Genomic DNA, 17,207 nt, shown 5'->3' on the forward strand with positions numbered 1-17,207 from the left:
CTGCTCTGACGCTGGGCCGGCCGGCCCCCCACTTCCTGTATGGCCAGACTGGCACAGCTGGCACAGCTGCTCCTGGGGAGAGCCTACAAGGTGGATGAAGAAGCAGGGGAGGCTGGCGGAGGCAGGACAAAGGCCCAGCCTCTCTCCTCACGTGTCTATTGGCCAGTAGCTCCAGGCTGGAATGGGCTTCAGATCTGGAGGCTGAATGACTGCAGGGAAGCGCCAGGAAGAAGGAGGAAGGCCGCTCCCAGGCCAGGCGCAGACCGTGTTCTTTGTCTTCAGGCGATGGGCTGGGGGACCTGCCCTGACCCCAGGATCCTCCCCAAGTCCCAGGACAATAGTCTCTGAGGGCACATTCCAGGACACTCTCCCAGAAACCCACACACACTCCAGCCCAGTGGAGGTGCCCGGCACAGCGGCTCACACCTGTAATCCAAGCTACTCAGGAGGCCGAGATCTGGCAGAAAAGTCCTCTTAAGACTATTGTCTCCAATTAACCACCCCGAATGGAAGTGGTGCTGTGGCTCAATGTGGTAGATCACTAGCCTTGAGCAAAAGAAGCTCAGGGACAGTGCCCAGGCCCCGAGTTCAAGCCCCAGGACTGACAGGGCTGGACAGTGCCCAGGCCCCGAGTTCAAGCCCCAGGACTGATAGGGTGCAAGGGTGCACTGGGACAGGCTCCTGCAAACACAGGCCCAGCTCAGCGTCTGGGGCTCAGTGATGAAGAAGCTGCCTCTGCCCCAGGCATCACCTCACACCTCCTCCCCTGGCTGGGTCACAGGACGGACCCCACGGCAGCGCCTTCCACAGGACGGAGCCTCGTTTCCCAAACCACAAACCCCCTGAAGGACGCCTTGAGAACCACTGTGTGGACAAGCTCACGGCCCGCACAGCGCCGTCTGCCCAGGAATCTGCCGCTGTGTCTGGGGTCGTCAGCTTTCTGGAGATGGGTCGTCACGGGAGCTGACGGTTTCAGGAAGGCAGCCTCACCCATTTATTCAGCAGTCCTGGGGTGACTAGCCCTCCTCTTAGGTCCCACAGGACGGGGTGGACTGACCCTCTGCCCTGGGCCTGCTGGCTCCCCCCGGGCTTCCTCCTCCTCCTTTCAATTTGGGCCATGCCAGCGCTGGGGCAGTGAGGGACGCAGGCCTGTACCTTCTCCACCTTTCCGTGGTCCTCCTCAGCTTTCCTTCACCTGTCTCTGCCCTGTCTCTGGGCTGTGGAGTTTCCTGGGCTGCATGGCACGGGGGCCCAGATGCCCCCTCCGTGGGGGGCAATCAAGGGCAGGGTTCAGGTCCTGCACCCTGGGGATGAATGCTCTAGAGGGCCTGGGGAACTCTGCTCTCCCAGCCCCTTTGCCTGTGGCCTGTGGGCTTCACCTCCAGGCCCAGACTTCTGGAAACCCCCTGCCTTGCCCTGCCCTGCCTGAGCTCGTCCTTCCCCCACGTCAGCACGGGCTCCAGCCCTCCCTGCAGCCATGCCCCCGGCTGGATTTGCCTGGCACCCTGGCCTCCTGCCAGAGCCCCTGTGCCCAGCAGGCAGGGCCCTCCCTCCCCCTCCCCAGAGGTGACTGGAGGCCTCAGGTTTAGGACGTTGCTCTGGGCTGCACAGCGGTCAGGAAGACGGTCCGGGTCCTGGGTGCGAGCCTACGTCCTCAGTGCAGTGACTCCCCATGAGAATGATTTCCGTCCCTGGTCTGTTCTGTGCACATCGAAGTGCAGGTCGGTTTCTAGCCTGGAGCTGGTGGCCCACGCCTGTCATCCTCGCTACTCAGGGGGCTGAGATCTGAGGATCAAGGTTCAAAGCCAGCCCCGGCAGAAGCGTCTGTGAGACTCTTATCTCCAATAAGCCATCAAAAGTCCAGGAGTGGTGCTGTGCTTCAAGGGGTGGAGAGGCGGCCTTGAGCTATGGAGCTCGGGGATGGCGCCCGGTCCTGCCTTGGGGTGGGATGTGTGCAGAGGGGCTGGCACGCGCCTGGCTCTGTGACGAATCTGCTCCTGTCAGAGACAAAGCAAGCACTGAGGCCTGGAGGAGCGAGGAAGGGTGCAGAGGCAAGACTGGGACAAGTGAGGGGGGCAGAGCAAGGAGGAGGAGGGGGGCAGAGCAGGGAGGAGGGGGCAGAGCAGGGAGGAGGAGGACAGAGCAGGGAGGAGGAGGGGGGCAGAACAGGGAGGAGGAGGGGGCAGAGCAGGGAGACTGAGGATGTGACATGGGAACACGGACCAGCTGGAAGAGGTCACACCACCACCACCGGGACAGGGGAATGGCTCCAACAGGAAGGGTGGGATGTGGTCCTGGACTTGCTGACAGGCAGTGACTGCCCCAGGGGTGGGGCCATCTCAGATCTCTGAGGACGGTTCCTCCCCGAGGGAAAGCAGGTGGACTGGGTGTGTGGACGGGAGAGAGTGGAGCTGTCCTGGCTGTCCTCGGGTGAGGGGCTGGACTCTCACTCTACGACTTCCATGCTGGGTGACCACACACCAGTATCCCAGCCTCTCTGATCTCCCTGGTAAACACAGATCGCAATTGCACCAGGATCATAGGATTAGCTGCGGATCAAGTGAGTCAATATTTGTGAAGGGTTTTAACAGTGCCTGGAAAACAGAAATGGAGGTCAGGTGGTGGTGATGGGAGACACAGCATGTTAGTTTTCTGTGCAGACCTGGGTCCCAGCCCTTTCCTGCCTCAGGCCCTTTGCACACTCCTGGAAATTACTGAGGGACCGCCGCCCCAAACATTGCCTGTCTCTACTTACCATGCTCAGAATTCCCAGCGAGAAGCTTCCCACAGAGGTCACTTACCAAGACAGAGAGAACATTTAAAATCCTCGTGATTGTTCTGTCTGTTGTATGAGTTTTTGTGTTGGAGATTATGGAGACATATTTGTGAACTGAGAAAGGGGAGCCCAGTAGTGGGGTGGGGTAGGGAGGGGGGTTAGTGTGGGGTGGGTGAGGTCAGCTGCCTCTCTTTGGACGCTCAGTTTGGCAGGTGTTGGCTGAGTCTGGACTGTGGGGCACAGGGGCTCCCTGCCCTTCAGCCAGCCGTGGGGCTTCTGGGTGACTGTGTTCAGAGTGAGGGGGGACATGGGTTGGGGGAGTCTGGAGTGTTCAAGGAGGGGCTACTGGGTCTGTGCATCGAGGGACGGGAGCCCTTGGCATTCCGGGAACAAGCCAGCCGCACCACCCCTCCCCCATGCCCGTGCCACCCAGACGGGGAGGGGGCCCAGGCGGCCTCGGGCCTGGGTGGCCTGGGTGACTCTCTGCCCGCCTTCCACACCCCACGGGCCGTTGAGGGAAGTGGCTTCTCCCACAGGAGTCGGTGGCAGGGTCTGCGGTAGCCGTTGCCCCCATCTTCACGCAGTTCTGCTGAAGGCAAAGCATGGTGGGCGCACAGTCCCCCACCCCCATGCAAGAGCCGTGCAGGCTCCAGGCTGTGCTCTGCCACATGAGCCACGGCTCTGACGGCTTTCTGGTGGTCAGTGGAGGGAGATACGAGTCTTACAGTCTTTCCCGCCTAAGCTGTCTCAGATTTCATCCCACGAGCAGCTAGGATTACAGGCATGAACCATCCGATTCTTTAAAAAAAAATAACATTTTTTTTTCCTGATACTGAGGTTTAGACTCAGGGCCTCATGTGCTTTCTCAGCCTTTTTCCTTGCTCGTGATTGATGCTCTAATCGCTCCCGCCGTGTCTCTACTTCTAGCATTGCGGAGTTATTTGCCTGAGCTGGCTGGCTTCAAATTCAAATCTCTGTTCTCAGATTGCAGAATTCTGACTAGCTAGGATTCCAGCCATGAGCCACGCTGCCCAGCAAAGCTATCCAATTCTAATTTTCCTCTGAGATTTGCTTCAAGCAAAAAGGGGTTGGTTCATGCCAGGAAGTTCTCTCTCTCTCTCTCTCTCTCTCTCTCTCTCTCTCTCTCTCTCTCTCTCTCTCTCTCTCTCTCTTTTTGGCCAGTCCTTGGCTTGAGCTCAGGACCTGAGCACTGTCCTTGGACTTTCTCAAGGCAAGAGCTCTACCACTTGAGCCTCACCACTCTTTCTGGCCGTTTTCTATGTATGTGGTACTGAGGAATCGAACCCGGGCCTTTGTGCATGCTAAGCAAGCACTCTAGCATGAGGCCACACTCCCAGCAAGTTTTCTCTTTTTTTGGTTGGTCGTGGGGCCTGGGCGCTGTCCCGAGCTCTTCGGCTCAAGGCAAGCTCTCTACCACGTGAGCCACAGCGCCACTTCCGGTTTTCTGTGGTTAATTGGAGAAGAGTCTCACGGACCTTTGTACCCGGGCTGACTGTGAACCTCAATCCTCGGATCTCAGCCTCCTGAGCAGCTGGGGTGGCAGGCGGGAGCCACCAGCACTGAGCACACCTAGAAAGTTTGCTGTGTAATTTTGTTGGTGGCGGTGGTAGCCATGGGGCTTGAACTCATGCTGCTCAAGCTTAGTGCTCTACCACTCTGAGCTACAGCTCAGCCCCAGGTCCTGAGTTCAAGCTCTAACCTGGGAAGAATGGGGGTTCCCTGGGGTTGAGGAGTGGCCCTTGCCCATCCTCCAGGGTTCAGGGCTGCATTCTGGGCCACCTGCTCCCCAACAGCTGAGGGGAGCACACAGGCCCGCCCCCCCCCCCCGCCCTCCCCAGGACGCTGGTCTTAGCATTTCCTGTTCCTTCTTTACACAAGCACTCACGACAGCTCTTTGTGGGAGGGACGACGGTAGCAGCAGACCAGCAGGGGGAGGTGGTGTGAGGCCCCCCGTGGGGCAGGGGAGGAAGGGCAGAGGTGCTGGGTTCAGGTTCTGACCAGCCGGTCTGTTAACACAGCTGTGACTCCGCCATGCCCTGGCCCAGGCGCTCTTCTCCGGGTGGGTTTTAGTGTCTGGTCACCCTGCTCGGTCTCATGGCCCCACACAGCCAGCTGGGCTGCTCTGCAGCATCCGTCTAACAGGAAAGGAGCCCCACTATGGCAGAGGCTGGGGGCTAGGCCGGCCTGGCCGCCTGGCTGTGGGGGCCGCCTCGCAGGCTCCGCTGGTCCAAGTCCACATCCACGGGCTCGTCTTCCTCACGGCTGGTGGACACAGCCAGCAGGCCCCGTCGGGGCATCTCGTGCTGCTGTAAGGAAGGCCCTCGGGGCTCTGTGCAGCTGGAGAATGCAGGTGGCAGGATGTAGGGTGCTGGAGACCCCACGGGTTGGGGGCGGTGTCATGGGGGCTCGCATGACCCCTCATGCCCATCTGCCTCATGCCTTGGTGTGAGGTTGCCTCAGGGATGGAAATAGCCCCAGACCCTGTGTGCGCTTCCATCCCAGCCCCCAGGCCCACCTGCAGCCATGGTGGACAGCCTCCTGCAGAGGTGACGCTCCAGCCAGCTTGTGAAGGACTCGGGCTGATGATAAAGAGAAAGCTTCCAACTGTGGTAAAGCGACAACAAAAACCCAAACCTGTCCACGAGAGCTTTTCAATAAAAAGGACACTGGAATGGGAGGCTACAGAGGCGGACCCAGACGACTAGACTGGAGTGGATGGACAGATGCAGAGAGAGAGAGGGACGCACAGATGCAGAGAGGGGAGAGTAAGGACAGACAGGAAGAGAGTGCATTCGCTGGGCAGGGCACTGAGGAGAGCACTTTGCCGGCGTCCGGGAAGCCCGATCCTGCTCCGTCTGCGTCTGCTTGCGTGTGTAAAAATCATCTGAAGGCGTGGCTGCCCGCCTCGGCTCTCCTCGCTTAGGCTGGTTTATTTAATTAGAGCGATGATTTCAGGGCTGCCACTAGGAACCTATCAGAGGCTCATGCTTGGTGCCCTCCAAAGCCCGCATCAAGGGGACTCACTCACCACCCCCGAAGGCTATTTTTAGCCTCTTGATCGCATGTGATTAGTAAAGGCAATTAAGCCGTGGGATCAAAGCTCAGAGCCTCCTCACCGATTTTTACATATTCTTTAAAGACCTGGAAGGGCTTGCAGAAATGAACCCGAGGAAGGGGCATGGCCGTGAATAAACACGGCCTGGAAAATGTTGTGAGGACCCTAACCACTTCCAGACGCTGCGGGGAAGGGGTGGGAGACCCCTGGCTCTAGCCTCTGGAGAAACCTTGCATTCTGAGCCACGTACAGGAACAATGGATTGAAAAAGCAATTCCTGAATATTTCATAAATCTCATTATTCGGTCCCAACTCTGGGAGAGAAGACCTTTCTGCTTTTCTAGTAATATTTTTAAGGACCCTGCGTGCTCTAAGGTCCACCCATTGGTTTGATTGTAGCCTGCTCTTGCTTAAATAGAAGGATGCTAACTTCCCCTTCCCCTCCCCTCCCTCCCCTCTTCCTCCTCTTCCCCTCCCCCCACCCCTCCCCTCCCCTTCCCATCCCTTCCAGCTGCAGGTGCTGGAGAAGTCCCCTGTCCTGTGAACGGCTTCCCCTCAGCTCACCAGGAGGCCTTCCCGTGGCCAGCTAGCTCTGTCCATCATTGCCCGGCCCCTCAGGCCTCTTCTTCAGGCTTCCCCAGACTGGTGCTTGGCCACTTGAGCAACACCTTTGCTTGCAAAGCTTTGGTGGTTCGTTGGAGGTAAGTGTTTCTCATACTTTTCTGCCCCGGTGGGCTTTGAACCATGATGCTCAGATCTCAGCTTCCTGAGGAGCTAGGATTCCGGGCGTGAGCACTGCTCTGGGCTCCTCCGTTGTCTCCACAGGGAGTCGTCTAGTAACACCTGTTTTTGTGTCTGCTCTCAGTGTGTAACTGGAGTTCTAGGTCACAGGCTCAAGGCCATGGGCTCTGTGTCGGATCCAGCCTCTCCCACCATGCCAAATAGCGACAGGCTATCATGGTCAGAGAAGGAAGACGGATTCTGTGTCCCAGGCCCTGGGGGCAGAGTCAAGATGAGCTTGTCCTCCTGTCCTACAGGAGCGGAGCTGGGCGGGGCTGTGGCTGTTGGAAGAGGGTGGGCTAGGCGGCTCGGGAGGTGTGGAGAAGCTGCTGGCTACTGCGTGCATGGCCTGGCGTGAGTGAGAGGCAGTCTGGCCAAGTCCTATCTGGAGGGCAGCTCTGCGTCCAGCTGCTTGCCACAGCCCCTCCTTCTGAGTGCCAAGCGGTTACAGGGGAGAGACTGAGAGGAAGGACACCCGTGGGGAGTGAGGCAGAGATGCCATGCCCTTAGGTCACCCCAGGACATGTACAGACCTGAGCCAGGAGCCCCTGCTTTCCAGAAAGAGCAGCTGCTCAGCACCTAATGTACACAGATTCCCACACAGGGCGAGAGGAGAGGGCTGACAGGGCCTGGGCAGGGCTGAGGAGGAAGGGGAAGGGTGCATGGAGGGAGGGTGGGCACCAGTTTACTTCTAGCCCGCTGGGTGTGATCACAAATCATGGTGAGTTGGCATGGTCACTGGCAGGTTTCCATTAGGGAGCAGCTCAGAGGAAAATGTGTGCACGTGTGAGTGTGAGCGTAGGTGTGCATCTATTTGTGCGTGTGAATGGGTTCATATATATGTGTGACTGTGAGTGAGGCCGTAGACGTGGTGTCAATGTGCGTGTGTGGGTGCATATACGTGTGTGAGTGTTGTGTGCGTGAGCATGTGTGTGAGTGGATGAGTGCACGCGTGTGTCTGAGTGTGTGCAGGGGCAGCAGTACCGCAGAGGCGGCTGGGTGGCACGCTGTCTGGAGGGGCAGGGAGCGGGTGAGAGTGGAGCGGCCCTCATCTTGTCATTACTTGTGAAGCCCAGGGGAGCAGGACTTCATTCTGGGCACACCGCAGGGACAGGGCCCACAGCACCCACCTAGCCCTGCGCTGGAGCCCAAGCACAACACAGGCAAAAGAGACTCACAGAGACTGGCCATGAGGCAGGGGGTGGAAAGAGGAGCCACCGGAGGTACCAGAAATGCTGGCTGAGCTGAGCTTACCAGATTCTTCTGGAGACCAGCGGGTCACCAGACATGGCCTGGGGGTGCAGAGGAGGAGAAAGCAGATGGGATCTGGGTGTGACTGGGTCATTTGCTCTGGCTGCACTCGCTCAGCAGGGCTCTGGCCCAGAGCTGGGAAGGGCAGGGGTGGTTCTGGGCAGTGTCTGGTCTCAGTGGGGCCAGGCAGGGCGTACCCACGACATACTGGGCCTCTGTGTCTACACCCAACTTCCGGGCTCCTGGGAGCATCTTGTGTGGAAACTGGGTTTGAGGGACTGGCTGCAAGGGGCTGGGCCCTTGGCACAGGTCAGGGAGTTGGGAGCAGAGCTGGCCTCCGCAGGGCGGGCCACCAGGGTGTCAGGCGAAAGGGTGAGGATGCTGACTCCTGAGAAAACTCCTGGCCTGCAGAGACCAGCTTATCCCCCTTCTGACGCATGTCTGCATCAGGGTTTGCCCAGGGGAGCCCAGCAAGGCAGGGAGACTGGTGGTGGAGAGAGGCAGCTCTGGTGTCCCTGCTCTGGGATGGGTGTGGGGACCAGCGCCGAGTCAGGGTACCACAGCACAGTCTACCTTGCCCACACCTGGGCTCATGAATCAGCAAAGTAAAAGTGAATCCCCCCCTTCTCCACCCCCCCCGTGCCTCAGAGCTTCCGAGCCCGAATTATAGTAGAGCTGTGATAGCTCTGCTGATGAGGACTGTGCGCTAGAACCTGAAGAGACTCGAGTCTACAAGGTGAAGGAAGGATGCTCTGCGGGCGGGGGCTTCCTTGACCCCTTCTGCCCCGCTAAGGGCAGCTAATTCTCTCCCTGTGACCACATCCCGCCTTTGTCATTGACGCCACAAGGCAAGTTGTCCAACCTCACTGGACTTAAACTGGTCCTTCGCTGACTTCAGTCCAAGTTTCAGGAGTGTGTGTGGTGCCAAGTCAGAGATGGCTGGAATCTCCTGGAACCTTCTTCAGAGGAGACAAGCAGACCCCAAATGACCCACACCCCGTCACCAGAGACTGGGTGTCCTGGGTGCCCACAGAGGTGTCCTTGTCCGAACTCTTCCCCAGCCTGGACACGAGCCAGGCCCCACACATGGGGCTGAGACTGCAAAGCTGTCCATCGATGGCCCTTGGGTGGAGGAGATTATCCTGCTTCACCCATCAGTTAACCCTTCCACCTGGAAGAGGGAGCCAGGAGGAGGTCAGGGAATGAGAGGAGAGGAGCTACAGGAGTCAGAGGTGGCCGGCTCTGGAAGATTCCCGCGCGGCCAGCAGAGGACAGGGCTGGCTCAAGCTGGGTTGATCGCCTCGATGTCCACAGCTGCAAAGTGCAGGCTGAAGACAGGGAGGGAGGAGCCTGTAACCCTAGTTACTCTGGAGGCTGAGATCTGAGGATCGCAGCTTGAAGAAGCCAGCCTAGGTAGAAAAGCCTCTGAGACTCTTACCTCTAATCAACCCACCAAAAGCCAGAAGTGAAGGCGTGGTTCACTCGAAGAGCTCCAGTCTTGAACAACAACAATAAAAACAAGAGCTCAACGCTTTGAGTTCAAGTTTGGGATAGACAAAAACAGAAGTTACCGGCTCAGCATTGCTTTGGGCCATTGAAACACAGCGAGAAGAGAAGAGAAAACCACTGGAAAGGGAAACTCACGCTTCAGACCAAGGCGAGGGGGAAAGATGGAGGAGCACTTCTGGCCACATCCAGCCTCATCCTGACCCGTCCTTGTGCATTAGTGGCCTGGCCCTACGTCCTCAGGACGCTTTCTGCTGAGGTCGTGTGTATGCGCGTGTGCGTGAGGTCGTGTGTGTGTGCGCGTGTGTGTGTGCGTGTGTGTGTGTGTGTGTGTGTGTGTGTGTGCACATGCACTGGCCGCCAGCACAATAGGAGGTAAATACTGATTGTGTGCCTGGAGTTGGCAAAAAAATTCTTAGTGGGAGAGGTGAGGTGCTTTTGGTAGTGTGTTATGAGGCTCTGTCCTGACAGCAGCTTGGACTGCATTGCTTTTTCCACCTGACTATTGAGTAAGTGGCTTACCCCAGTACCCCAGGGAGGCCTAAGGTAGCAGTCAGCCCACTGGGTTAGGGGTGGGACCCAAACTCAGGCCCCGCCCACAGCCACCAGCCTCCGGAGCCTCCCCTGAACTCACCTGGCCACTCCAGGGGATCTGAGGGCAGGCACTGGGCCCTCATCGGGTCCCTGGGGCCTTTGCTTGGTAGATGTCCTGTCTTTGGAAGTAAGGAAGTCAGCTTGAAGTAATTGTGTCTGCATTGCCCAGATCCTAAAAGTGGAGGTACTCTGAGCAAGGAGTGAGCATAATTTCAGCTGTGTGACCCCAGGGATGGACTAGACAGTCCCGTGAGGAACTCAATGCAGAACTCTAGTCGTATCATGCCTTAGAAGGGCAGAGGCCAAGTTCAGCAAAACAAAGGCCTGGGAAGTGAGGGCTTGAAGTGAGTGGGGTGGGGCCAGGGGGACATGGGTAGACAAATAAAGAGGGGAAGAAGGAGAACAAATAAGAACCCATTGTGTACCCTACAAAATGAAGAAGAGCGAGGCAGGGGTGTGTAGAGGAGGGAGGGTGAGAACGTGGAAAGGGGCGGCATCCATCAAGATGTATGGCATTCGTGAACTGCTTTGTTGGATGGTGACTCCTTTGTACAACTATTTTGAGAAAAGAAAAAAAATTAAAGGGAATACCCCCCGCCCCCCAAAATAAGGCCTCTGGTGCCCTCTGACCCAAGCTATTTCTTACACCCAGACTTTCTGAGCCTTGCAACCGCACACCACCCTGACGTGTCACCAGATGCAGAGATGACAGCGGCAGCCAGTGCTCACTCACAAGTGGCGGCAGGCCAGCCGTGCACAGCTCCAGCCCACACGTTCACGAGGCTGAGATCTGAGGATCAACCTGCTTCTGAAGCCAGGCAGGCAGGCAAGCTGGCGAGACTCTCGCCTCCAACTTGAGAACATGGGGCCGTGTACTGACTGCAGTCACTTAGACAGCTGCCCCGGCTTCTGCAGGAGCTGACCCAGACCTGTCACTCTGCTTGGTGTTGACTGCTGGCTAACACTGTACATCATATACTTTCCATGACCAAGGAAAGCACAGCCATTGGCAGGGACGCAGCTCAGCAGGCTGGCAGAGCAGGTTTCTGGCCTGGAGGCACAGACCAGAAACCAAAACAGTTTACAAGACTGCTCTGCATGTATGACTGTGCGTCTCTGGACGGGGCGGCAGCGCACTGGGCCTAATTGCAGGGCACGCCCCACTCGTACGCGAGGTCTGGGAAGGCCAGAGCCGGATGTCTCTGGGCTTTGGTGACTCGGCAACCCATCGTTAGCCTGGTTCGGTTCGGGTGTAGGCTTCTTTCTCACACAGTGCTGGCCCTCTTACCTGTTGGAGAAGTGTGGGTTCAGCCATAATGCAAGACCACTGCACACCCCGAAAGCCTAATTAGTGGTGATCATGATCCCTAAAGAAATCACACCCAAAGGATCACCAAAGATGCGGAACAAGCCTCAGGCTCGAGGAAAGGTGTTTCCACTCACGTGGAATGGTGTACTCACTTATTCCAGGCAGTTCGCATTTCCACCGCTGTCAGCTTTCCTCCATGGGTAGCAGAGAGCCTCTCCGTGAGAAGAGCCTTCTCTCGTGGGCAAACACCCCTGCCACATCACTGTGGTGGACAGGGCCACCTGCGCAGGCCAGGCCCCTCACTGTCCCCGCACCGAAGAACACCAAATCACAACAAGCCTGAATCCTACCGCCAGGTGCTGGCACACAGCAAGGGAGAGTGACAGAGATGTTGGAACACACGGTTCCGTCTGTCCCATGCGCACCCGCCCTCCTGCCCCCCCTCCCCCCGCCCCCCCATCGCTGGGCTGCCTCCTGCAGCATCCTCTCTGGGCTCCCGTGGGACCCCCCCACCCCCTCCAGCAGACGCCCGGCGGCACTGCGTCTCTCCCCACTCCTCTGCCTCCTCCCAGCCCCTGGGCCCCATGGTTTGTGTCACGGTCCAGGAATGGGTTCTTCATTAAGAGGCAGGAAGACAAGGTTGGTTTAGCAAAGAGTGAGAAGGAAAGTTCTAGGCCGTTCACCTCTGAGTAAGGGTTGGGTCTGCGTAGGCCTGGCCCAGGGCTCCTGCAGGCATTCTGGGCAAGTGCTGAGCTAGCTGCAAGTGTTTGCTCTTCCCGGGTTTGCTCCTTCTGGCTCTTGACTGACAGGGGCTCCGCTCCTTCCAGCCTCTTGGTGCAGGCCCGTGTCAGAGCACGGGCTCTGCCCTGCTCTGTGGCCTCAGCCCTCCTCTTGGGAGCCACCCTGCTCTTTCCCTATGTGGCGCCCGGCCATTCCGGGTGATTTGGGCTATTGTTGAAGCGAGGAGATGAGTGATGGAGGTGGGCGGCAGAGGGGTGGAGGGGCGGAGGGGTGAGGCCCCGCGAGGCAGAGCACGGGGAGAAGCTCCGAGGATCCTTGGAGATGTGGGCTGCGCACTGCGGGGCCCTGTGGCACAGCCATGATGAGCAGGCCTGCAGGGTTAGAACCGCAGGACTCATGGCTGCGCTTTGGCCTTCTTTTCTTGAACTAGGTCACTTCCCTGTGCGTGAGTTGTGCAACGGGATGATTCTCTCAGGGTCAAAGTACACCTCACTGGTTTTTTTTAAATTACTACCTTATCTGCCATCAGCAAGTAAGTAGCCAGTTTGAGGCATCTGCCAACGCCATGGCGTGATCTGTCTGCCGTTGGCCACCCTGCAGAGTCCCCAAGACACGCTCGGGGACGCGAGCCAGTCCCCAGTGCAGCCCCAGACAAGCTCCTTCTGAGGAGCCCAGGGCATAGTGCCCGCCTTTATGGTGGCATTATGCCGAATCATTTAGCTGACCACAATCCAAAACACCACGTGGAAAAATCCCAGAAATAGGTAATGTAGACGCTTATATTGTGAACCCCCTGTTCTAAATACCAGGCTAACCAGCAAAAACCCAGAGGTAAAGCTGTGACTCAAGCAAGAGAGTGCCAGTTTGGAGGGACAAAACCAAGGGACAGGGCCGGGAGTGGCCTAATGGAAGAGTGCTTGCCTAGCATACACGAAGACCAGGGTTTGATTCCTCAGTACCACATACACAGAAAAAGTCAGAAGTGGAGCTGTGACTCAAATGGTAGAACGCCAGCCTTGAGAAAGCTCAAGGACAGTGCTCAGGCCCTCAGTTCAAGCCCCAGGACTGGCAAAAAAAAGAAAGGCTAGCCCTCAAGCCCTCAGTTCAAGTACGTTTTTGTTTGGTTACAGCACACATACAAAAGGATGAAAAATGGCACGCACTTTTAAAAAGCGGTTAAGAAAGTACATTTTACCACAATCTCAAAACCAAAATCAAGCCTGAACTCATCTCCCCTTCAAAGCTTGTCCTCTCTCCACACCCCCAACACCCAGGACAGCTCCACTGCGGTGCTGGCCGCTCAGGTCTGGCCACCTGTCCTGGCGAGGTCCACCCTGGCTCTTACCCCAACGCTGCAGTCAACCCCAGGCAATCCTTTAAAGTGTGGATTTTTTATTCTGTGACTTATAAGGCATTTACTGAGGCATTTTCAGAGGTCTGATAACACACCTTAAACTTAAAAGCCAATCTGGGTAGCGAGCTTTAAGAAAGCACAGCAGTTTGTAAACAGAAGGTGGTAGCTTAGAAGGAAATAGAGACAAACTTAAAGGGCGAGAGGAGTGGTCCTTTGGGATCCTCAAGGGAAGGGTCACAAGCAAGTAATGGTATGTCATAGTCATTTTGTTTGCAGCAAGCATTTAGTGAGCACTTAGTGTGTGCCAAGAACAATGGACCTCTCAGAGGTGAGTATTCTTCCGCCTCTGCCCTTGGGTCTCCGCTGGGTGGACTACCACCAGTGGTCAGGCTAAGCCCTGGCTCTCACGGGTTTTCATTCCAAGGAAGCAGGCCATTATAAAACAGGATTAAAAGTTAAATAACCCAGTACAATGGTGGGTGGTAATTAGCAATGTGAAAGAACAAGAAAGCAAGCAGGAGGAACTTGAGGAGGTGACATTTGAGCCAAAACTTGCCAGGGGAGAGGGCCACTCTGGAGTGGGGAGGGGAGGGAAGGTTCCAGACCCACCCAGGGAAGAGCAAGCACCGTGTGGTGGGCTGCTGGAGCTGGGAGTGCACCCCTGCCTCCCTCCGTGTTTCCAGAGGAGGAAGCTGAGCTACAGGAACAGGAGGGGGACACAGGTGACACATGTCCTGTGACCTGGAATGTCAAGACAGGTCCGGATAGGGCAAGAGAAACCCGAGAATCAAAGATGCTTTGCAGGTGTTTGCCTGAACACTTGGGCAACAGGTTGGCAGTCAAACTGGATGGAAAAGACCTCCTGGGAGGGAGGGGCACACTCTTCCTGCAGACAGGGCTGAGAGCTGAGAGAGAAAGGGGTAACACATGCCCGTCACCTCAGCTATTCCCAAGGCAGGAAGCTCAGAAGGAACCCGGCTCAAGGCAAACCAGGGGCTGGGAAGTGTTCCCCACCTCCAGGCATGGTAGTGTGAGCTTGTGGCCCCAGTGACAGGGCGGTGCAAGTAGGAGGTTCTCAATACAAGGCTAATCCAAGACAAAAACTATCCGAAAAACTCACTCTCCAGCAGGGGTGGACTAGAGCTGGGGCTTGAATGGTCAAATGCCTGCCTGGCAAGGGCAAAGCTCAGCACTCCCACAAACAATAAAAGACAAGAATAAAAGAATGAGAGCTCACAGTCTAAAGCTATCTGCAAGTGGTCTCCCAGGCTGCGTGGGGCTCAAGAGGGAGATGAAGGAAGACCCGGGCTGCGCCGTGCAGAGAGCTCCCCCTTCGGCCCAGCCCCCACACAGCACCAACTGACTCTAGGCAATGACAAACCTATGGCCTTGGCAGGGCCACCCACGGGGGCTGCCTCTCCAAGAACTTGAACATGAAGGTCCAGAAGGCCTGCTGGTGCCACGGCTGGGATCCCGGCCCCTGGTCTTGCACCCAGAGGATGTTTTGTGTGGTGAGGGTCGTCATCCCCTTCCCTTACCCCTTAACCCTCACCCCTCGGCCCCAGGCACGTCCAGTCTAGCTCCAGCACACACAACCAGCAACTTGACAAGGCTTCAGTGGACCCTGGGCAAAAGCCCCAGCTCCACAACCTTTGGTGTCTTCAGTTTTAATCACATAGAGAGTGTGTGTGTGTGTGTGTGTGTGTGTGTGTGTTGGTATCAGGGCTTGGACTCAGGGCCAGGGTACTGTCACTTAGCTTTTTCACTCTAGGCTGGCACTCCACCACTTGAACTACAGCTCTAATCCTGGCGCTTTTTTTTTTTTTTTGGTCAGTCCTGGGTCTTGAACTCAGGGCCTGAGCACTGTCCTTGGACTTTCCTCAAGGCTAGAGCTCTACCACTTGAGCCACGGCACCATTTCTGGCTTCCTCCCTCCCCTCCCCTCCCCTTCCTTCCATCATGGTCAAACTGCTTGCTGTGCAGAGCAAAACTAGAGACAGCAAGGAAGCTCCTTTGCCGCCCTGCTGCCATCCCTGCCCTGCTGAGCCCAGCTCGCCAGCCTCAGCCTCACCTGCTGCGCTTTGGGGTCATGAAGACAGCAGAGGGAAGAAGCAGAAGACTTGGCTCTAGTGCCTGAAAGCGTTGCCAGTACCGGAGGGACCTTCGTGAAGAATGGGGTGCACAGCAGGTGACCCCTGCGCCCATTGCCCATTCTTATGCATGGTGCGCTTGCAAGAATTTTATCAAGCAGGTAGAAAATATTCAAGGACCTCCAGGTCAAGATTAGTAAATAAAAGGGGTGTGTGCGCATGCTCCAGCTCGAACGTGCAGCCCATGCTTTTGCTTAGCTTTTTCCACTCCAGACGGATGTTCTACTTGGGCTTCCGCTTGCAGCTTCCTCTTCTGCCATGTGTCTGTCCCATTGGCTTTAAACGGCAACGCGCAGACCTCGGCCCCCCGAGTAGCTAGGGTTTCAGGTCTGAACCACCAGTGCCGGCCTGCCTCAGGTGTTGAGGGTTCTAACGTGTGAGACACAGCTACCCCCCTTCCTGCACTGCCTTTCTCTCCTGCAGCCCAGCTTCCAACGTGATGGCTCTCCTCCCCAGACCCTCGAGTCTTGCAGAAGCAGCAGGACCTGCCCTTCTGATCTTCTCAGTACACATTTCCCACGGGGGTCCCTCCCGCCCACAGCCTGGCCCTCTCCCCAACCCCATTCCTACGGCCGGTGCGGTCAAGCACCCACTTCGACTTGCGGGTGGGGTCACATTGGTTTTTGAATCAGTGACTGGAAGGCACCGGCATTGCAGAAGGAGGGGAGTTGTTGCAGGAAGCCGGCCACTGTTGGGTGAGTTCTCACCTTTGATCAAGTCTCCTGATCAGCAAGACGGTGGTGGTGTGACTTAGAACATCCCAGAAGGTACAGCTTACGGACAGGAGCCGGCTAGCTCCGGTCCCCAGTGCATTGTTTCTGCTGCTTCCTCCCAGGAATGAAAGCAGCTGGGGTGCTGAAGGATTGGGCTGAGATCAAGCTGAGAGAGGCTGAGGAAGGGGCACCTGGGAGAGGAAGATGAGGTCCAGGCTGTCTGGGTGCCAGGGAGTTCTGGGGCACTCAGGGGGCGTGGAGGCCGGCCGGGTCCTGGCAGCCCACGGTGGGAAGGTCAGACTTGTGCAATCCTTCCCCGGGAACGCGCTGCTCGTGTGCACACGTGCTCACCACACGATCGATCACCGAGGAGCCCCGTGGGCGGCCCCGTCTGCTGTGCCCTACCCGGGAACGCGCAGGCCGGCCGGCCGGCAGACAACAACCAATCTCACAGACGGTTTTGGCAAGGGAGAACTTTCATCCAGGCACCACAGCCAGCTCAGGAGAGCGGAAGAATCCCCTTTTCCTTCCTTAGTCGTGGCTCACAGGCGTGATGACTCTGGAATGAGGAATGAGCCCAGACAGAGACAAACGAAGTCACCGCCCACAAATGCGCCCCGCTGAGTGAAGAGAATCAGACAAATAAATGAGGCGACAGCCACACGGTGTTTCCCCCAAACAGGATCTGAAATGCTTGAAGCAGGACATGCGGAGGAACCAGTACTTGAGGCAAACCCAGGGGCATTGCAGAAGATCCCGAGAAAACCAGCTCAAGGAATTCACAGCCCTCTCTCTGCCGCCCCTGGACAGAACCCAGAGCTCCCGACCTGCAGGCTGCTGCTGGCCTCCTGGCAGGGCTCCATCCTCCTCCTGCCTGGCTCCCTGTGCTGGCCTCACAGTGGTGCCACCTTGTCAGCCCAGAGCCATGCTTTCCTTCAGCTTCCAGCCCCAGCTATT

This window comes from Megascapheus bottae, chromosome 5 (genome assembly GCF_031878675.1).
Source record: "Megascapheus bottae isolate mThoBot1 chromosome 5, mThoBot2.hap1, whole genome shotgun sequence".
Classification (NCBI taxonomy): Eukaryota; Metazoa; Chordata; class Mammalia; order Rodentia; family Geomyidae; genus Megascapheus; species Megascapheus bottae.